This window comes from Cyprinodon tularosa, unplaced genomic scaffold, assembly GCF_016077235.1.
Source record: "Cyprinodon tularosa strain WSP-4 unplaced genomic scaffold, ASM1607723v1 ctg51, whole genome shotgun sequence".
In the NCBI taxonomy this organism is placed as follows: domain Eukaryota; kingdom Metazoa; phylum Chordata; class Actinopteri; order Cyprinodontiformes; family Cyprinodontidae; genus Cyprinodon; species Cyprinodon tularosa.
The window spans coordinates 2299449-2322764 of record NW_024039241.1 but is presented as its reverse complement, the minus strand read 5'-3'; the positions used below and the strand labels follow the sequence as shown (position 1 = coordinate 2322764).

The 23316-nt window shown below is 37.3% G+C and overlaps 1 protein-coding gene across 1 annotated transcript in view; it reads left to right on the top strand.

Annotated features, from left to right (window-relative positions):
- Positions 1-23316, top strand: part of dph1 (diphthamide biosynthesis 1) — a 101863-nt gene that overhangs the window by 37847 nt on the left and 40700 nt on the right. The gene's annotated exons all lie outside the window — the stretch shown is intronic.

The window sequence follows — 23316 nt, the reverse complement described above, 5'->3', positions numbered from 1 at the left end:
TAGGGTAAATGTCAAGTCTAGCATTAGGAAGAAGCCTTGTAGGAGACTCCAACGCATTTTTTTCCTCTCACATTGTCACATTTTCCACAGAGCCCACAGCGCAGCTGAGCTATAGCAACAGGTCTGGCATGAGAGAATGATTGTCCATGTGTTTTTCTTAATTTGCACTCAATTCCCTGTGTGCGTTGCTTTTTTTGCTAATTGGATCTGGATTAGTCAGAACACCTATATTTGCTTGAAGCCAATCCTTAGAGCCAGATATTTTCTAATTGTCTCATGCCAGCCATATTCTTACTGCCCACTTAAAAGTTTCCTAAAGCAGCTCAGCAACAGGTACGAGCAAACCCTAGTGAATAGTTGTCAGTGTCTCTAAGGCTGATATCATGGTTTGGGACATCCTTTATAAAAGTACAATAACATCATTGGTGATTTATTTTTTTGTTGAAAAGTTTAGCTTTTTCCTGAATGCCACTTTCTCTTTTTATTTGAATCTAGAAGGGCGGATTTATATCAAATGCTTCCTTTTGTTTATTTAGAAGTAAGTGTGCATTTATTCCTGATATTGTTTTTGGGTTTTCTAATTAGTTTTAATATAACAAAGGAAAGTAGAGATTGTTAAGAATGAAACTTAAGATGTTCAACATGACCAGGTAGATGGTTTGTTGCTGCTCGTGACTTTTTGATCTTGGCGTGACATCTCTACCTTCATAGTTTATTTTGCTGTCTGTGGTGTGATAGGGGGAAGTGAATCAGCCACACTAATGTCATCCTCATCTCACGGACAAAGGCTCAGGAGATCACAAAAATATCCATTGGTTTCACCTTTGCGAAACGTAATCACATCACATCATGCCCTGGCAGACCGAAATTCGTGGTAGGTGCTGACACTGTGTAATATGATATTTTGGAAAATAGCACCTCTGAAATTGCCCCTGCTGTTGTGAAAAGTACAATTGATTCTTTCTACAGAAACAGAGCAAAAAAGTTGTCAGTTTGGCTGTATCTCGAATCACAGTTAATGATTGAGTTTGATTTTTTTTTCTTATTCAAACAACTAAGCAAATAATTAAAGACCGTTTTTTAGTTTTAGACTGTAATTGTTTCACAATACTTTTATTCTATTTTTTTTGTTTGCCCCATCTCTGTGGCATGAAAGAAAGATATGCAAAGTTATTCCCTCTGTCCTCATCTGTTCTCCCTCAAATATAATCACTCTGACCCACCATAATCACTCTTCTTTTGGGTGACACAGTGTCTGGCACATCTCCTTGTAATTTCACAGAAAGCAGTGTAATATTAAGCTCGGAGTCTAAAAAAGTTTTTCCAAGAAAGTAACTTTTAATCAGTTGTTCACAAAGTTAGAGGTTGTACTCATCTGTCTGTTTCAAAAGTGTGAGTTTATCTGCAGGGAAGCAGTTTTTTTTACTAGATGAATTTTGTGTTTTTTCATTTTAAAGTCTCCTTTAAATATTGCATTGTTTCTTAGATCATTTTACCACATGCATACCAAGAGAACAGTCCAGGACACTGCAGAAACTGCTAAAAGCATACAAATGGTGCTGCGACTCTGCCACAGAAAGACACATAAAAAAAAAACATTAACTGTTGACTTGCATAACGGTATACCAGAGTTATTCATTACAGACATGTAAACAGTATCTGTGCTACCAGTTCCACAGTTTAAAGCCAATAATTTAGCAACTACAGAAGCATTCTGCGATCTTTTTACACCTGTATATATTTATTATTATTAATTCCCAGTGCTGCCCCTCCCACACATGTTGCTGCGATGTGCCAGTCAACTTAAAACAAATATTAGTTTACCTCTCCTTGTTGGACAAGAAAAACAAATTTGAATATACTCTTTTAAAAGTTGCTAAGTTAGAAGCATATCTTCTAAGCAGCTCAACTATTCAACAATAGTTTACTGTTTTCTGTTTACTTGTGTTAGTGCAATAAGCTGTTGAAAAAAGTATATAGCACTAAATTCTACAGTAAATTTAAGATAACGTGAACTGATGTCCTAAGAAATAATTAGTGTATATGATATTTAAGGTAAATGTTTAGTTTAATCACAGCAGTTCAGTATTTATAAAATCACCCATAAAGATATTAGAAATTGGTTAAAAAAATGTAAGAACAAGAATGAGGAGAAACTGAAATTCTTGAGGGAATGGAGCGACACTTGATGGAGGAAAGCCTTAAGGATAAGCAATAGAGGTTTAAAACTATATGACCTCATGAATCGCTACAAGGAAAATGTTTCTTCACATGCTATATTTCAGAGGTGAGTATTATGTCTGCAGAGGTTTCTAAGACAGCTGAGTTGTGTTTCTTTTCATATTTTATGTCAGAATCGGGACTGGACATTTAAGTTAGATCCAGCAAAATTTTTTAGAAAAGAAATCTGTCTGAATATAAATCAATTCCTCAACCACAACATTCTTACTTTGCTTAGTCTGTCTCTTTCCACATTTGCCGTTTAAAAAAAAAAAATCATTTTGCAAGAAAATACTGCTATAGGACATGATTTTAAAACTCTAAAATGACAAATGGGTGTTATATTTGTGTTTATGTATAATAATATCTGATTGGTACAGTTAGTGAAAACTCAATAACACCAATTACATTTCCAGTACATTAGCTTGTTTTTATATCCATGTGCATTGATATAAATAAAAAAAAGTTGAGCCCCCTGGCCCTGGAGCCTCGTATACAAGAGAGTTTGCAGCTTTCATATTAAACATTGGTGGCAGGGATCTTAAATCTCTAACTTTGCTGCAACAAAGAAAAGCAGAATATATATATATATATATATATATATATATATATATATATATATATAAATATATAAATATATATAAATTGGCCTGCCTACGATTGTGCGTATGAAATAATATGAATAGCAGAAAGGATCCACCGTGTGTCACACTAACAGTAGTAAAGAGTCAGGCCATCTCAAATAGACTTGGTTTGCACCCTCAGGGTAATGCATTTCAGATGACCATCAACTTATTTAATGACATCGGAGACTCACTAAAGAAACAGACCAGAACTACAAAAAAGCACTGAGAGGTCGCAGACCTCCAGCGAGCAGCAAATTTGGTCTCACCTATAGCTAAAACTTGCACGTCTGGATCATGTCCAATGCTGAAGCTGTCGATAGTTGCTGCAGTAGCCCTCTGGTTTGGGGAGGAGCTTCTTGTTTCCTCCATAAATCATTATCTCACAGTTTTAAAGAATCCAGTCTTTCGGATTATAATCTGGATCATATTTAATAGATTGTTCCTTGGCATTAGGCACATATTGGTTAAAAATAAATAAATATAATCAGTTGGCAACTTTTCAAGTTATCCTGTACACACACAGACAGACATAACCTCTTTGGTGGAGGTAATAAGTTCTTAAATTTGTTTTTTTCTACAATTTTGTCATGATGTCTGAAAGTTTCTGTCAGCTGCCAAATCGAATTGAATCATTGTAATGTTTTTAGTTCTTGAACTTCACCCCAAGTGCAAATAGAGAATTGTTCTAGTTGTTATTACAGTAGCTCTAAAGATATCCTACGTTTAACAGCAGACTTGTCTCCTATGAGACACCTTTTCACCTCGTAAATATGTGCACAGCTTTAAAAAAGCTCTTTCCATTTGTTGAAATAAATGTGACATTTACAGGTTGAACCTTTATAGAAATAAGATTGCAAATATATCTGTTTACATTCGGAAATCAGCTCCTCGATTCAAATTGGGATTTCATTTTTAGCTATTTAAGCAGATTTTGAAGGGGAATTATAAACATTCTAGCAAAGGAGGGGTTTGGCTGTCATGGGGTCAGCTCAGGGTGAATGTAGAATAACAAACGTATCTATCGGCTTATTCTAAATAACCCATTACACAGAGGGGTAGTTAGATTTTAAACCGGAATGGAGACGCATGTTTTCCTTGTGGCCTACTTTGTGCAGAACAATCAAAACCAGCTAATGATCCATTCATCATCATCTACTAGCTGGCAAGTAGGATTTTTGATCATTTATGACGTTTTTCATGATACATCCTGCTTCACAGTATGTCGGGATTCGTCTGGATAAAGCGTTGGGCTTTTCTATAATGACCCATTGCTCAGGCTTTGGAATAGATGGCAGAGCAAAAAGATGAGATGCAGCCAGAGAAATGGCAGTAATGATCTCCTTTTTCAGGGAGTTAAAGGATTATCTAATGGTATTACTGAAATCAGATGTGTAAACATCATCCGCTGCCGTCTGCCTCGCTTTTGTCTCTGTTTGCTGGCAGATGTTCCTGGCTTAAGGTTGACAGTCAAATATATTTTACATTAAAATATTATTTGTGGATTAGCAAAGATGATATTGAGAACAGAAAAAAATTATAGACAAAATTTAAAGAATTGTGTTAATTGAATGATTTTTTTTTCATTGCCCTCTGCTGGATTTATGTTTAGAAGATTGAGTTTGGGATATTATGGATGTCGTATGTGCATAAAGCCGATTATTGATATCAGATTTAGTGATATACATGGTGTGGTCACTGTTGTTTCATTTAGATTCTCATTGATTTGTTTATATTTATATATATATATATATATATATATATATATATATATATATATATATATATATATATATATATATATATATATATATATATATATATATATATATTAGGGCTGCAACAACGAATCGATAAAATCGATAAAAATCGACTTTTAAAAGCGTTGGCAACGAATTTCATCATCGATTAGTTGTGTCGCGCGATTATTGCGTCATCCGCTGCGCCGTCATCACTGCCTCTTGACTGAAAGAGGAAGGAAAAAAAATACGGCAGAGCGAGCCAGCGCCGCAGGAGCAGTGTTGCCAACTCAGCGACTTTTCAGACCCCTCCAGCGACTATTTTTCAAAAAAGCGACTAGCGACAAATCTGGCGACAATTTTCGGTGTCACTGGCGGCTTTTGGAGGCTCTTACGTGAAAGCATGTATCATTCCTACTCTGCCGTGGGGCGCCTCCCCCACCCCAACCGCGTTTTCCCGCAGGAGTCCCTCTCAGTCAGAGCCTCAGCGTCCAGACTGCAAATGAAGCGCGCATGCACCGGGATTGACGGCGCAAATTGATCACAATAATTAAAATAGCCTGCGCTTTGTAAAGTGAAAAAAGTGATAACATGCAACTTTTTTCAAAAGAAATTAACATGGCACGGAACCACCATGTTTGTTTGGTTTTAAAGTGGGGAAACGTTACGTTAGTTTCTCAGGTAGCTCATCTGATGCTTTCCTTATCTTGTTAGTAGGTTACAGACAGTGATAAGGTTGGCTTCTTATTTTACTTTAAATTTCATTTGAACTAGCTTAAGCAGCGTTTACATTTACTTTATAAATAAATTAACTTGCAAATTATGAGGGCAAGACTTTTAAAGTTTAAATCTGGCAAAGATAAAGTAAAGATGATCCTGCAATTTATAGAAGTAAAGCAGAATAAAATCCAGCAAGATCAGTAATATGTCAATTAATTATATGCCACATTCCCATGTAAATATCTGTCTTTGGAGGATGTGTTTTTTAGCACCCCTAGTTCTCTCATTTTTATTCCAAATACAATTTATAATTTGAATCACAGGGCTATTTTTATCTCTATGGTTCAGTATTTTCTCAAGTAGCAACTTTAACTGCTGTACTTTCCTGTCTTAAAAGGCAGAACTCTTCTAGTCTAAAAAAAACTCATTTGTTGAAATGGGGGGCCTATTGTTTGAACCCCTTAGAGGCTTTTAAAAACAAAAATGTCTTTTTTTGCGCTTTATGAAACAAAGTACCCTATATTTTGTGGATGTACATCTACATTTCTCATGTAAGTTTGCGTAGTTTTAACACAAACATTTATTTTTCATATTGCACCAGTACAGTTAATGAGCAACCTGTACTTGTGTGCTTGTTTGTTCTGTCTATAATGTTTATTTTGGAATAAAGAGGTTAATATAAAAAATATTTTTTGTCCGATTCATCGATTAATCGAAAAAATAATCGTCCGATTCATCGATTTTTAAAATAATCGTTAGTTGCAGCCCTAATATATATATATATATACACTATATTGCCAAAAGTATTTGCTCACCCATCCAAATTATTGGAATCAGGTGTTCCAATCACTTCCATGGCCACAGGTGTATAAATTCAAGCACCTAGGCATGCAGACTGTTTTTACAAACATTTGTGAAAGAATGGGTCGCTCTCAGGAGCTCAGTGAATTCCAGCGTGGAACTGTGATAGGATGCCACCTGTGCAACAAATCCAGTCGTGAAATTTCCTCGCTCCTAAATATTCCACAGTCAACTGTCAGCTGTATTATAAGAAAATGGAAGTGTTTGGGAACGACAGCAACTCAGCCACGAAGTGGTAGGCCACGTAAACTGACGGAGCGGGGTCAGCGGATGCTGACGCGCATAGTGCGAAGAGGTCGCCAACTTTCTGCAGAGTCAATCACTACAGACCTCCAAACTTCATGTGGCCTTCAGAGTAGCTCAAGAACAGTGCGCAGAGAGCTTCATGGAATGGGTTTCCATGGGCGAGCAGCTGCATCCAAGCCATACATCACCAAGTGCAATGCAAAGCGTCGGATGCGGTGGTGTAAAGCACGCCGCCACTGGACTCTAGAGCAGTGGAGACGCGTTCTCTGGAGTGACGAATCGCGCTTCTCCATCTGGCAATCTGATGGACGGGTCTGGGTTTGGCGGTTGCCAGGAGAACGGTACTTGTCTGACTGCATTGTGCCAAGTGTAAAGTTTGGTGGAGGGGGGATTATGGTGTGGGGTTGTTTTTCAGGAGCTGGGCTTGGCCCCTTAGTTCCAGTGAAAGGAACTCTGAATGCTTCAGCATACCAAGACATTTTGGACAATTCCATGCTCCCAACTTTGTGGGAACAGTTTGGAGCTGGCCCCTTCCTCTTCCAACATGACTGTGCACCAGTGCACAAAGCAAGGTCCATAAAGACATGGATGACAGAGTCTGGTGTGGATGAACTTGACTGGCCTGCACAGAGTCCTGACCTCAACCCGATAGAACACCTTTGGGATGAATTAGAGCGGAGACTGAGAGCCAGGCCTTCTCGTCCAACATCAGTGTGCGACCTCACAAATGCGCTTCTGGAAGAATGGTCAAAAATTCCCATAAACACACTCCTAAACCTTGTGGACAGCCTTCCCAGAAGAGTTGAAGCTGTTCTAGCTGCAAAGGGTGGACCGACGTCATATTGAACCCTATGGATTAGGAACGGGATGTCACTTAAGCTCATATGTGAGTCAAGGCAGGTGAGCAAATACTTTTGGCAATATAGTGTATATATATATTTGCTTTGTCTGAGATCCCAAAGCTTGTAAACGGTGCTCCTTATTTTCTCCTCTTTAGTTTTCAAGGTGCATGTTCAATTGTTTTCCCTCTATACACAACGTCATTTATTTCAGCGGACTTTCATTTCACTGATTTAATCTTTTTTTCTTTTTTCGACTTGCCTAAAATGAATTCATTTGGAGAAATAATGGCAGTTCATCTGTTCAGAGTGATCCTACCTTTGAAAGAGGCCTCTCTATCTATATCAGTCTGCTCTTCCTCTATCCAGAGCCCACTCAGAAATATACAGTGGGTTGTTGGTGGGTATGTGTGGTCATAACGGTAGAGGGTTGCTGATATCTAAAATATAATAGAATAAAAGATGAGGTTTTGCCAGATGTGGAGGAAAAGGTACGCACATGTTCTGTGTGCAGGGAAAAGAAAAATCCTCTTGCACTACTGGGTGTTAGTGTAAACATGGCTTGATGGTAAGGAAACTGTATGTACTAATTTGTGTTGTTTGCTCTCTGTGGCTGAACAAGAGAGGTAATGAAGCACCTGCACACAGCTCACTGACCTGCTTGTCTGTTTGTTTCCTGTGAGGCCAGTCTACCAACTCTATTATTGGATTTTATGCAAAAGTGTTGATGACAGCACAGTCAGAAAATCCTTTTATTTAGCTCTCACAATTGTTTTCTTGGTTCCCAATAGCCCAAATGGAATCCCAAAAGCCCAATAGATTTAAATTTAAAGGAAAGTGATGTCAATTTATGGTGGTTTAACGTGCAAGCTTCTCAATGTTCAGCCACCACCCTGAAGTTCTGCTGCAATTTTACATGCCAATTACTTTTCATGGTGTAATACAACATACAGTCATATGAAAAAGTTTGGGCACCCCTATTAATCCTATTTTTATTTCTAAATATTTGGCTGTTTGTAACAGCTATTTCAGTTTGATATATCTAATAATTGATGGATACAGTAATATTTCAGTATTGAACTGAGGTTTATTGGACTAACAGAAAATTTGCAATATGTACTAAAACAAAACTTGACAGGTGCAACAATTTGGGTACCCTAATCATTTAATGATTTGAATACTATTAATTGCTTTTCGCCGACTTACTGAAACACTAAATTGTTTTGGTAACCTCATTAAGGTTTGAAATTCATAGCCAGGTGTATCCAATAATGAGAAAGTGTATTTAAGGTGGCCAGTTGCAAGTTGTTCTCCTGTTTGAATCTCCTCTGAAGATTCATCATGGGCATCTCGAAACAACTCTCAAATAATCTGAAAACAACGATTGTTCAACATAGTCAATTAGGGGAAGGATACAAAAAGTTGTCGCAGAGATTTATTCTGTCAGTTTCCACTGTGAGGAACATAGTAAGGAAATGGAAGACCAAAGGGACAGTTCTTGTTAAGCCAAGAAGTGGCAGATCTAGAAAAATATCAGAGAGGTAGAGAAGACAAATGGTGAGAATGGTGAAGGACAATCCATAGACCACCTCCAAAGACCTGCAGCATCATCTTGCTGCAGATGGTGTCACTGTGCATCGTTCAACAGTTCAGCGCACTTTGCACCCGGAGTAGCTTTATGGGAGAGTGATGCAACGGAAGACTTTTCTGCAAGAACGCCACAGACAGAATCGCATGCGGTATGCAAAAGCAAATTTGGACAAGCTCGCTTGTTTTGGAATAAGGTCCTGTGGACTGACGAAACAAGGATTTAGTTGTTTGGTCATAAAAAAAAGCTGTTACGCATGGTGGCAAAAAAACAGTGTTCCAAGAAAAACACATGCTACCCACTGTAAAATTTGGTGGAGGTTCCATCATTTTTTGGGGCTGCGTTGCCAATGCTGGCTCTGGGAATCTTGTAAAAGTTGAGGGTCGCATGAATTCCACTCAATATCAGCAGATTCTTGAGAATAATGTTCAAGAATCCGTAACGAAGTTGAAGCTACGCCTGGGATGGATATTTCAGCAAGACAATGATCCAAAAAACCTCTCCAAATCCCCAGACCTGAATATCATTGAACATCTGTGGAAGGATTTGAAGCAGGCTGCAACCATCAAACTTAACTAAACCGGAATTGTTTTGCAAAGACGAATGGTCAAAAATCCCTTCATCCAGGATCCAGAAACTCATTAAAAGCTACAGGAAGCGACTAAAGGCTGTTCTTTTTGCAAAATATACTAATATACTAAATATTAATTTGTCTTTTTTGCTAAGGATTACTATAGAGTTGCAAAAAAATCCTTCTATGTATAGTTATTCACTATAAGAGCCACACTAAATGCCTTATGAAGAAATTAAAAACCTGAAAAATTATAGACAGAAGCACCGACGCAAGTAGGATCTTATGTTCAGTCTCTATCATCTTTAATATTGCAAACATTATCTACTCTAAACGGTGTTAAAGTCTGTTGATTTAAGATATAATGTAGAAGTTCTAAAAACATTCTCGATCTTTTGTTTGATTGAATCTCCTCATTAATCCTGCTCAGGAAAATAAAACTTGTCATGGTCATATAGGTTATTTTAATGCTTCAGTTTTGATAAATAAAAGTATAATGTTCAAACAGCACACAAATGGGTCTTATTCATGTAGTCCTTGACAAGATATCATAGTTTTGCTTTATACTCCATTTTTTAACTCCTTTATATTTAATTCATTGCACTTTATTTTTTTCATTATTTTAATTCCTTTACATTTCTGTTCTCTTGATTGTCATCCATGGAAGGTAAAACACATTAATCTTGGGTGTAAGTAAATGTATAAGAATAATTCTAGCATTTTCATTTTTCAAAACCATACATTTTTATGCAAAATATTTTTGACAACTGTCATATTTGGTAATGCTGCATCACAATAAACAATCATTCGCATAAAAGTGTATATGTCTACCTGATGTTGGAAGAAACTTTCTAACACAAAAGTTTTTCTGCTAAGATAAAATGGGGATATTACAAAAACTCTGCAATTAAGTGCTGATTAAACATTAGCTTGTGTAGGGCATTCATGTGATTAATTGCCATTTAATATTATAATTGATTGGCAGAACTGCTTGATGTGATGCATCAAATTACAAGCTTCTCTCAAGTTCTGTACTTGTTCTTTTTTGGGTTAGAGTTAAGAATTCTTCAGGCACCATGAAGTGCTAAGTATTTGAGCTTAGGGCACCGAAATGACTAGAGCCTGACCGATATGGGATTCTGAAAGCGGATAACGATATCAATATTGGGGGGTTTAAAAAACAGATATCCAATATATTTGCCGATATCAGCAAGAATATCACTATCTATCTATACTTAGAGACTTAGACTTCTTTATTTGTCATTTTGTATGCACAGAGTGCATACAGAACGAAATTGCGTTACATACAGCTTATGAACATTGCATTGATATTTCAAATGGCACGAGTTATACAAAAAGTGCAGCAGTACTCAACTCACATTCTCAGAATAACTAAAAATAGGATTCAAGACAATGAAACAGATCATAGAACTATAGAATTACAAGAACAACTTTAATTTGAGTGTTCTCAACATAAGACTATAAATACAATCAAGATTTTTGGGACTGATTGAGTTATTGTGTCAAATTTGCAGTGTTTTTCTCCAACTGGTGCTGGAGCCCTGACTAAGGTTAAGGTTACATTCACTAATGCAGTTTTTTTAAGTGTTTTTTTTTTTTATTTTATTGTATTTATTTTATTATTTTTTATGTATTTATTTTTTAATAAGAGCAAGAGCATCTTTGACGCTCCTGAAGCGCGTCAACTAAAGTGTGTACAAATTCATCTCATGCTTCTGCTGCTCCTGTGTTCAATGGCAGAGTGCAGCTTTTCTGTATTTGCTCTCATGAGAAGGTAAAAAGTAGTTTTAATATGTTTTTAAGTGGGAAAGTCCACCTCAAAACATCATCTGTGCAGTCAGTTAATCAGGGTTACGACCCTGCCTTCAAATGTTATTTCCCACACACTGGCAATGTCAAATTTCACTCAAAATCCCCACCAACAGCAGCGTCTGGCCCTGTCGCCTCTTGGAGGTTTTCCACAACTGTTCGTGGCGACTGGAAGGAGATGTAAGCAGTTTTCATCTACAAAATCAAAACTGCATGCACCAGAATAATAAAAGCAAACATATTTTGCCGACAGTTTTTCGACTTTTTAAGGTAAATTAGGCATTAATAAACTGTTTCATTGGAGTGATCATAATTTTATACATCAGCAGTGCTGCGTTTGTCTCCCTGCCAACCTCAGAGCAGCTTCTCTGATTGGTTGATGTGGTGCGTCGGGCAGCAAAAGTTACATTTTTCCAGCAGCTGCTGCTTGTGAATAGAGTCCTGCACCTCGGATGCTCAGAAGCTCATGAGGCGCTGCTTCAGCTGCTTCGGCTGCTCAGATGCATCATGATTCACTGCTCCTTCTGCTGGAGATGTGCTGCATAACCTTTTGATACGCCTTGATGGGCGTCAACCACTTGACTTTGCATGTAAACCAGCTGCTTTTGCTGCTTAAATCGTGTGCGGTCTGAATGTAGCAAAACCTGAACACCACAGATGCTGCATTCAACTGCTGTTATATCCTTTATGAAGTTGATCCACACCTGACCATTCCCCTCTGCCTGTGAAATGAATTTATACATTTAGTGTACTTTTCCATTTAGATTTCATTTCTACAGGTCAGCATTTAAAAATATAATCAAGTGGCTGAAAACACATTGGGTAATGGGAGGTGTTTTGTATTTGATTAAATTTGAAGACTCATTCACAAAATACCTTAGAAATATAAATAATATACATTTTTAAATTTATCAATTTTTTTTAACTGATTTCATTTTCTACTGATTGATTTGAGGGATTGTGACAAATCTTTAACATGAGGGATGTTTGATTTCAGTGAAACATGTCTATATTACTGTGCAATAGTTGCATTAGTAATTTCCTTTGTAGTAAGTTCTTTTGAAGTGAAATATTTACAACAAAAAGCCTTGTTATGGTAATATGACATTAAGAACGTTATGGAACCTTAAAAAGAAGATCCTGTAGCTTATGCAAAGCTAATGAACCCCTTTGTGCTGCTTTGCCTTTATGTTAAAAAATGCTTCAAGATCATAGTGCTCATCAAAAATATATTTCAAGTTCTAAACTGGCCCTGATAATTTCTGACAGTGTCACAAGCCTATTGTAAATGTCATATACACATATATATATATATATATATATATATATATATATATATATATATATATATATATATATATATTATTTTATATAAGATGAAATATTACTTCATTAACAAGGGCAATGTGATCTGGGTATTCACAATTGTAATTCCAGAATGATAAGTGGAAAGCTACAGAAGTGATATATATGGCTGGATTGTTTTCGGTGCTTGCACCCACTCACCTTAATGCAGTCATATCTGTCTTCATAAATTCCAATTAGCTAGGCTACATAATATTAATTGAGCATCACCTGCAATTTGATAGCTTGAAGGAAATGTTAAATACAATAATATCAGCTAGATAAAGAATATTGCAGTCTGCCTCATGGCTAAACTGCAATGTGCATTTAGCTCTACACCTTTTTTAATGGAATCTAGTTTGATCCTGTCATGGCTTTTAGTTTAATTATTTGTTCTTCTGTTGGAATCTCTGTTTTGTAAACTGGAGCTTCAAGAGGACCGTTAACTTAATTTTTCAAATTCCATAAATTATCCATAAACATGGATATGGATATATATATATATATATATATATATATATATATATACAGGTGCTGGTCATAAAATTAGAATATCATGAAAAAGTAGATTGATTTCAGTAATTCCATTTAAAAAGTGAAACTTGTATATTATATTCATACATTACATACAAACTCATATATTTCTGATGTTTATTTTGTTGAAATTTGATGATTACAAATGACAACAAATGAAAATCTCAAATTCATCATATCAGAAAATTAGAATATTACTGAAGACCAATAAAAACAAAGGATTTATAGAAATGTTGGCCAACTGAAAAGTATGAACATGAAAAGTATGAGCATGTACAGCACTCAGTATTTAGTTGGGCCTCCTTTGGCCTGTATTACTGCAGCAATGCGGCGTGGCATGGAGTCGATCAGTCTGTGGCACTGCTCAGGTGTTATGATAGCCCAGGTTGCTCTAATAGTGGCTTTTAGCTCTTCGGACTTGTTGGGTCTGGTGTATTGCATCTTCTTCTTCACAATACCCCATAGATTTTCTATGGGGTTAAGGTCAGGAGAGTTTGCTGGCCAATTAAGAACAGGGATACCATGGTCCTTCAACCAGGTACTGGTAGCTTTGGCACTGTGTGCAGGTGCCAAGTCCTGTTGGAAAATGAAATCTGCATCTCCAAAAAGTTGGTCAGCTGCAGGAAGCATGAAGTGCTCTAAAACTTCCTGGTATGTGGCTGCGTTGACCCTGGACCTCAGAAAACACAATGGACCAACACCAGCAGATGACATGGCACCCCAAACCATCACTGACTGTGGAAACTTTACACTGGACTTCAAGCAACGTGGATGAAGTGCCTCTCTTCTTTTCCTCCAGACTCTGGGACCTTGATTTCCAAAGGAAATGCAAAATTTACTTTCATCAGAGAACATGACTTTGGACCACTCACCAGCAGTCCAGTCCTGTTTCTCTTTAGCCCAGGCAAGACGCTTCTGACGCTGTCTGTGGTTCAAGAGTGGCTTGACACAAGGAATGCGACAGCAGAAACCCATGTCTTTCATACGTCTGTGTGTGGTGGTTCTTGAAGCACTCACTCCAGCTGCAGTCCACTCTTTGTGAATCTCCCCCACATTTTTGAATGGGTTTTGTTTCACAATCCTCTCCAGGGTGCGGTTATCTCCCTTGCTTGTACACTTTTTTCGACCACATCTTTTCCTTCCCTTCGCCTCTCTATTAATGTGCTTGGACACTGAGCTCTGTGAACAGCCAGCCTCTTTAGCGATGACCTTTTGTGTCTTGCCCTCCTTGTGCAAGGTGTCGATGGTCGTCTTTTGGACAACTGTCAAGTCAGCAGTCTTCTCCATGATTGTGTAGCCTATAGAACTAGACTGAAAGACCATTTAAAGGCTTTTGCAGGTGGTTTGAGTTAATTAGCTGATTAGAGTGTGGCACCAGGGGCCATCAATTTTGAACCTTTTCACAATATTCTAATTTTCTGATATGATGAATTTGAGATTTTCATTTGTTGTCATTTGTAATCATCAAAATTAAACAAAATAAACATCTGAAATATATGAGTTTGTATGTAATGTATGAATATAATATACAAGTTTCACTTTTTAAATGGAATTACTGAAATCAATCTACTTTTTCATGATATTCTAATTTTATGACCAGCACCTGTATATATATATATATATTTGATATAGAGATAAATTGACACAAGAAGTTGACATGTGATACGGCTTATGTAATTCTAATAATGGCAGTAGGCTTCCAGTTTCACTTATATAAGTAAACAATGACAAGATGATAGAGCTTTCTGTAAAATTTTACCTACTGCTATCTGGAAGAGATATTAAAATCCTCTAGGTTTATTAAGGGTAACGTCAATCTTAAAGTGATATACATTATAACCTCCTTAGATATTTATTTTGGTCCCTCTACTGGTAAAGTTTATAAGCTTGTATACTAAAATAAATACACATCCAGGCCATAAAGTGGTCATTCAAGAACTGCACACCTGAAAAGCCACCTCATATCTGTTTGGAAGTACCATAAGTGAATGGAAAACAGAGCTTTGGGCGGACCTATGTCTGTTCTGCTTCATTGTCCTTGATAGTGTTTTAATGTTTTATTCAAAATGTTCTAAAGTATATGTTGTGTCATTTTTTGACAAATCCGTTATGGTTTCTGTATGAGGCTGAAAATGGTATTAAATAAGTATGGTTTTCTTTCATGTCTGAATTCTGCTTTTTTTAAATCATTGAATTATTTTTTTCCAACAGATGTATCTTAAAGGGTTTTTAGTCCCTAAGCTAGCACTTAAGACATGTGACAACCAACTTAATTCTCCACTTTTCATCCACACCATTTGATTTAATTAAATATTTTTTTCTCTCCTGTTGACAAATTCTGTGCCCTGTTTTTTCCCCTGGAAACTTTGCTCAATTGTTCAAAATTTCACAAGCATCAGATGCTGGAGTTGGAAAAAATTTTATTTTTGTTGCTAATCACCACATCAACCAATCAGAGAAGCTGATCTGTGAACTGGCAGGGACACAGACACAGTGCTGCTGATGCAGAGCGTTATGACCACTCCACTGAAACTGTTAATGCCTAAATTAGCTTAAAATGTGGCAACCTGTCAGCAAAACAGGTTTTCTTTTATTATTTTGGTGCCTGCAGTTTGTACCATGTACCTGGAAAAACGCTAACATCTAATTCCAGCGGACAGAAACACTAGCGAAAAACCCCCAATAGGAGACCTTAGGCAGCTGTTGCTGGGGATTCCCAGTGACAGTGCACAGCTGTGGGGATCTGAGCGACTCCGACTGTGAAATCTTGATGAACTGACTGCACAGACCCCATCTAGAGGTGGAATTTCTCGCTTAAAAATATATTAAAACTATTTTTCACCAGCAGCAAATAAATAAATAAATCACAGCAAATATAGCAAAGTCACTCCCTGCCATTGAATACAGGAGCAGCACAAGCATCAGACACATCTGTACACACACTTTAATTGACGCTCCTCAGGAGCAGGCTCTTGAGGCACGTCTGATCTCAATGTGTACAACATCAAAAATTAAGCAGCAGGTGCTTTCTGATTGTTTTAATTAAGCCATGAAACATAATATTGTACTTAAAAATAGGGCTGGGCGATATAGAAAAAAAGCTTATCGATAAAAAAAAATGCATATTGATCGATATCGATAATTATTGAGATTATTAAGATTTGAAACCATATTTTATGTGCAGCTCCTCCTGGACATTTTATGATATTGCTAAATGATTTAATTTTAATAAAGAACACAAACACAGACTTTGAATTAAATCTTTATTTAACCATAACAGAATTGTTTTAAAGAAAAATAACTTAAGAGACCTGAGTTATGTTATTAAATACTGACAAAGAATAAACTAAAGTGACCAGAAAAGTGACCAAAATAAATATAACAAATAAATAAATGGACCCCCCCGCCCCCATTCTTCTGGTTCAGCTTAGTTTCCTGCTTTAACCTGAGTTTTTAATTTGAAGTTGCTGGCCCCTCAGCATTTTTCTGTCAATTGTTAGAACTACGTGGGAAACTTACCAGAACTGAATATATAGATACAGTGCTGCTTGAAAGTTTGTGAACCCTCCAAACATGGCCATTGTTTTCTAAAGAAAAATTATAATAATCATGTAAAATGAACATCCAAAGCTCAAATTGTAATGCCAAGTGCAAAAGTATGTGAACTCTTTCAGTTAGTACCTTGTGGCACCGCCTTTTGCAGCCATTACTTCAACTACGCGTCTTCTGTAACCACAAACAAGTGTCTCACATCTGCTTTTTGGGATTTTTGTCCACTCCTCCTTACAGAACTCTGCCGGTTGAGAGATGTTGGAGGGACATCTGGCATGTACTGCCCGTTTCAAATCTTGCCACAGCATTTCTATGGGATTGAGGTCTGGACTTTGACTGGGCCAATCCAGAGTGCAAATCTTCTTTCTCTTAAGCCATTCTTTGGTACTTTTGCTGGAATGCTTTGGGTCATTGTCTTGTTGCATAATCCATTTCCGTCCCAGCTTCAACTCCCTGACTGATGGCAAGAGATTCTGATCAAGAATTTGTTGATAGCCCTGGGAATTGACGGTTCCCTGGATAATATGGAGTCGTCCAGGTCCAGAGGCAGAAAAGCAGGCCCAGACTTTCACATTTCCACCACCGTGCTTCACTGTTGGGAGGAGGTTCTTCTCTTTAAATTCATTGTTTACTTTTCTCCAAACATGGCGCCTGTGATTGTGGCCAAATAATTCAATTTTGGACTCATCCGTCCAGAGAATGGACTTCCAGAAAGCCTCTGGTTTGTCCAAGTGTTCTCTGGCAAACTTTAAACGTGCAGCTTTGTTCTTTCTTGAGAGCAGAGGCTTCCTTCTAGCAACTCTCCCATGAATGCCATGTCTATTGATATTTCGCCTGATTGTAGACGCATGTACATTTATCCCAGACGCTGACAGAGAGGTCTGCAATTCTCTGGAGGTGATGCGTGGGTTGGCCTTTACCTGCATCATTATTTTTCTGGTGCTTCTTTGTGAAAGTTTTGACGGCCGTCCACATCTGGGCAGAGTTGTAGTGATGCCTAGTGCCCTCCATTTGTAAATGATTTGTCTTACAGTGGATGGATGAAGCTGGAATCTTTTGGAGATGGTCTTATAGCTTTCCCCAGTCTGATGGGCTGTCACCACCTTCTTCCTGACGTCCTCAGATGTCTCTCTTCCTCTCGGCATTGTTGATCTGGTCTTTATGCCTTGAGACAACAGTGGTTTGTTTGGTTTCATCTCCCTTTTAACCAGTGCACCTCCAAACTTTTCCCAAGGAAGTCTCATTTGATTGGTCTGCTTAATTGATTACTCAAGCACTAACATGTGCTTCACCTGAGTCTTTTACCTGATTGTCTTTACCAGTGCAGCTGTGGTTCATTTACTTTTACAGATGCTCTGATTCCGTTTTTCATTTAGTTTGCTTTCAACTCCCACATTTTCCTCAAAACAAATGAATGGAATTGATGAACATAAACCTGACATTTCATATACAAAAACTGGTGATGAAAAAATAAGAAAATCATGGTAAAAATAAAGAAAAATCTAAACTACTCAACTAGTTCACAAACTTTCAAGCAGCACTGTATATATTCCCGAAATTCCCGAAGATTCCTCGGAGGACGACGCAGATGCGCGCCGGGGCCTACACAGCTCGCACTCCTGCGGGTGTGTGCGGCTGAGATGATAAAAAAAAGTTGGTTGTGTTATCAGACTTCGTTTTCACTGGTTCCCTACAAATTTTACAGATGACTGTGGTTTGTTTTTTGTTCTACTTGCCATAACCGAAATACTGCCAAACTGGTGAACTACAAAAACCCTTCTTAGGAACAATCTGTGTTGTGGTTTGAGAGGGCGGCGCTTTGTGACGGCGTGCCTGGGTCCGCGATTGTGATTGGTTGGGAGGAAGTAGTGATTAGCATAAACCTACATGCTAGGCTACAATGAGAAGAAAGGAAAACTGCGTTTCCTAACCGAAATAATAGAGACCCCCCTTTTTTCTATTGCGCCACACGTCTATCAATCGATATATATAGTGATTGAATTATCGCCCAGCCCTACTTAAAAATGATCTTATGTCCTCCTTATGAATTCTACTGCTCTAGTGAAGCACGTACTTCCCATAATCCGGACAAAAGTAGTCTTGTAACAAAGACAAAAAGTTAGCTGCATTCCTCCTCAAAATGCAGGAAATAGCCTTCCAGGGTCAAAATTTTACGGGGGAGGATACCCTGAACCACCCTGCACCTCACAAAGCATAAAGATATTACTTTAAACCACTCAGTCCTTTCTCTAGTCATGCGCACAATGCCATTTTTGCCTGCCTGCCTCACTTCATGTCTGGAACACAAAACATCTGGTCTTTATCAACATGGTTGTGTTATCTCTTTAGATGAAAAAAAGTCTATTTGACCCTTTAAATTTGAACTCAAACAACAGTTAGATTTACTGATTCTTACCAGTTAAGCTGTTTCTTTAAAAAATGTCTGCCTTTTCTTAGGCTTCACTTTTTTCCAAAAAATATGGAGAAAAAACTAAATTCAAAAAAATTAATGAAAAATAAGAATTAGTCTGTATTTTCAAAGTTCTATAATTGCAAGAGCCGTTCGAAAAGATTCTATGCGACGCAATAGTACAGGCATTGTGTGCGGAGAGAAAAAAAATGTTGTTTTTAAATTTTCTAAAATTACAAATGTATTGCAACCTTAAATAAACTGTTTAAACAGATGTGAGAAGACTGTTTTCTTAATTCAGTCAAATAATTTCCATCAAAAGCAGAGTGCCTTTTGTGATAGAATGTCTTTGTGTTGGCTAATGGGATGCTTTAGAAGCAGGTATGAATTTTTATTCTCTTTGTTTGATTCAGAATCTTTGAGCTGTAAGGCATTTTCACCAAACAACTTTCTTTTTATGGTGGCCTCTAAAGGAATTTCTTTCAAAGTCAGAAAACATATTAAGAAATATAGCAGCTCAACCTGCTGATAAAAACTGATAGGATCAGGTTTCAGGAATGCACAGCCTTTGTTTGTGTGGGTATGTGTTAATATATTTTTCACCCTTGTTGTCTACTTTTATTTACACCAGTACATTTCTTTTATCATTATTAAATGACTTTAAATCAGTTGGAAGTTTCTCAAACATTTTGAGTTTTATGCTAAAGAGCTTATTAACAAGGGCTTTTTCGAAGTTCACAAGCTCCTCTGACATCTTAATTAGATCTTAATGACATTTCAGCTTGAAAGGCTGAACAGAGTTTGCCTAAACCAGTGCTGATATATAATGTGGAGCAAGCAACTGACACCACAGATAAGTGCATACAGAAACAATCCGATGGGAGTCCTAAGGAGATTAAAGGTGATATATCTGCAAATGCATAGTCATAGAGGGCAGTTGTACTATAAGTGGCAGACTGTCCTATAGTATCTTCTATTTGAAATACAGTTATGGAAATCTGCATTTTATTAACAGCCTCCTTTAACCTATCAGCCACTGCCTCTTTTCCTTGCTCCCAATGATGAGATGGGGGGTATGTGTCGCCCAGTAATTACTGTGCCTATGTCCCAGTAGAATCATACCTCTCATATCGGCCTCTTACTCAGATCCTTAGCATTTATTACCATAAAATTTCACTCTGGAAATAACTAGATATGCTTTGCAGCACTAGTGTAGATAGTGTGATAATGATGTTTTTGGCAGATAGATGGCTGATTAGATACAATAATCTTCTGCAGTGCTGTGTTTTGCATTGTACATGGCTTTTTGTAGTCTGCAGTGGATTTGATTTTTTTTTTTTCCTCCAGTGGGCAGACTGTGTACTTTTAGCTGTGTGGTTGATGCCGATATATATTCATTTCAAAACAAAGTCAGCAGATTCTGGTGGTCAAAGAACAGTATATCACAGTTAATAGGAAAACTTTTGCAAAAGCCCACTGGTCTCAAAAATTCCCCTGTAAATATATAGTTTTCCATAAACCAACATCTTACTGATTTTTTTTTTTTTGTTTACAGTACAGTTAGATGAGATGGATGCAAATACAAATCTGAACCTGGACTCAGCTGGCTGACGTTATTCTTCAACTAAGAGCAACCATTAGATGGAACAGGGAAATAGGAGTAGAGGGAAAAATATATATATATTTTATTTAAGAAGTGGACAGTAACAGTGAGCCCAGAAAGAGAGAGAGCCAATCTGTTGTTTACATCACAGAAAACAAAGGTGGCTTAATAGAGACTTTGTCTTAGATCCTCTCAGAGGGTAGACTGAAGAATAAACTGAGTAGGTGAAAGCTGAAAGATTGTGCAGCAGGAGACACATTAAAAAGATTATTTTGGCTTGAATAGATGCTGTTCTGAATACCACCATGTCTGGTTATCACCTAAGCCCTCTGTTTTATCTCTCTGCTCTCTGTCTAGCCTAAATCTGTCAGAGTAAAACTACCAAAACCTGATGTGAACCACCTTTTTGCATCTACCCACTCACTGTCCCCAATTTTAAATTCCTCAAGCTCTGCTTAATTTACTTGTTCAGTGTTCCATTCATATTTTACTTGTTTTACTTAGCCTTAATGACTTCACTTAACATTTATTTGCCCATAAAGGGCTAACAAAGCAAATGCTTGTTCTCTCAGTAATGCATTTTATTGCTCTTTTGAATAGATTTCTACCCACAGATGCATGTTTAGGCTGTTAGTTTTCCTGCCATGAAGCCCAGTTTTCTTCATTCATTGAAAACTGAAACATTGGGTCCACATGTTTCTGATATAAACTCAAGATCTGCTTATGCTGAGGATAATTTACACTAAATGGCTCATTCTCTTCCTGCAAACTTGTTCATGCAAGTGTCTGCTGCTTAAACAAATGGATGGAACAAATAACACATCCTTGATCTTAATGAATGAAATATTATCATTGAATACTTTGTTCCGTACAAAGTTGAATGTGCTGGCAACAAAATCGCACACAAATCATCAATGGAAATGAAATTTATTAACTAATAGAGACCTGGATTTGGAGTGTAAATACACACTTGTGCGTATTTCCACCTTTTTGCATATCCAACTTTGATGTAATGTTCTTAAAACAGGTCAAAATGAGGCTCAGTGTGTATGTGGCCTCCACGTGCCTCTATGACCTCCCTACAGCTAGTAGAAATGCTCCTGGTGAAGTGGCGGATGATCTCCTGAGGATCTCCTCCCACACTTAATTTAACTTATATTGTGGTGTTTTGTGTTTAGTAATAGGATTAGTAATTGGATAAAAATCAGGTATTTAATCCACTGATATTTGTTTTAGACTTCCATACATTTTATTGGTCTCTGCATATTATACAAGAATGAAAAAGAAATGTCCAAAACTTTCAGTGTGAACTTCTAGCATTTATTTAAAACTAAAGGCACCCTATGACTCCGTAAACTATAATGAATATAAAGGGACAGTTTAGATTTTTTAAACAATTATGGATTAATCTGAAAGTGTGGGTTTATGACTTATAACTCTTTGAGTTAAAGGGCAATAACACTTTATGTTTACACTGCAGGCAAATGTGCCAAAGGACCATCATTTTGCCCACTCTCAACAGTCATGGCGTATTTCATCTGACATTTTATTGTTGTCAGCGCTCGCACAACATATCTACAAAGACTTCTCTGTAGGAGCAGAGACAAACACTGATTGTTTTGAAATCAGCAATTTTTTATAATTTTGCTGTCTGTTTTTTTTGTTGTTCTTTTCCTTCATTCCTTGGTCGTTAATGGTGGGGTCATGATACTGTTACTCCCATTGCTAAATAATTTCATTATACAGAGACACCAGCTTCTACTATTGAGTAGTTTTTTTTTGTTTTTGTTTTTAAAAAAGGCTTCATTAAACACTTCTAGTGACAGTCACATTCATTATTGCCTATTCAGATATCAATTAAGTTAGTTAAAAACTAATTAGTTTAGAACTGCCTTTGACTGTTAAAGTAAAACACTTAACTGAGGTATCAGTAAGTTTGTGTTTGTAAGTCTGTTTAATTTTCTTTATTACCTGCTTTTTGCTATCATGTTTTATGTTTTATTGTCTATTTCAATAATTAATTAGTCGTATAAAGCATGAAAAACATCAGATTTTAGCAAAAAAAAAAAAACCCAACAAAAAATAAAAATAAATTCAGCATTAAGTCCTGCGGTGTGTATCGTTAGGGATTATGCTGTTGGTGGTCAGAGTGGCATCCTCACTTCTTTTGGTCTGCCCCAGGGCAGATGTGGCTACAATGTTGCTTACCACCATCAGTGTGTGGATGAATGAATGTAGTATAAAGTGCTTTGGGGTTCACTGAAATGATAAGGACCTTTAAAATTACAGGCCATTCACCATTTACCTAGTTGTAAGAGTAAGAATAAGGCAAATGTTAGACTAGCTATTTCCCTTACCTCTTAGATTTCTCTTTTCTATAGAATAGTATAGAATTCAACTTTGTCATCACATCGTCAGAAGTACAAAGCAACGAAATTCACTCTCTGCATTTAACCCATGCCTTTGGGGAGCAGTGGGCTGCCATTGGACGACACACGGGGGTTAAGGGTCTTGCAAAGGGACCCAGAGGAGCAGTCCCTTGGAGTGGGGCTTGAATTCAGAACCTCTGGGATCCAAGCGCAATGCCTTAACCACTAGGCCACCACTCCCCATGAACCCACCGACAGACTTGCTAC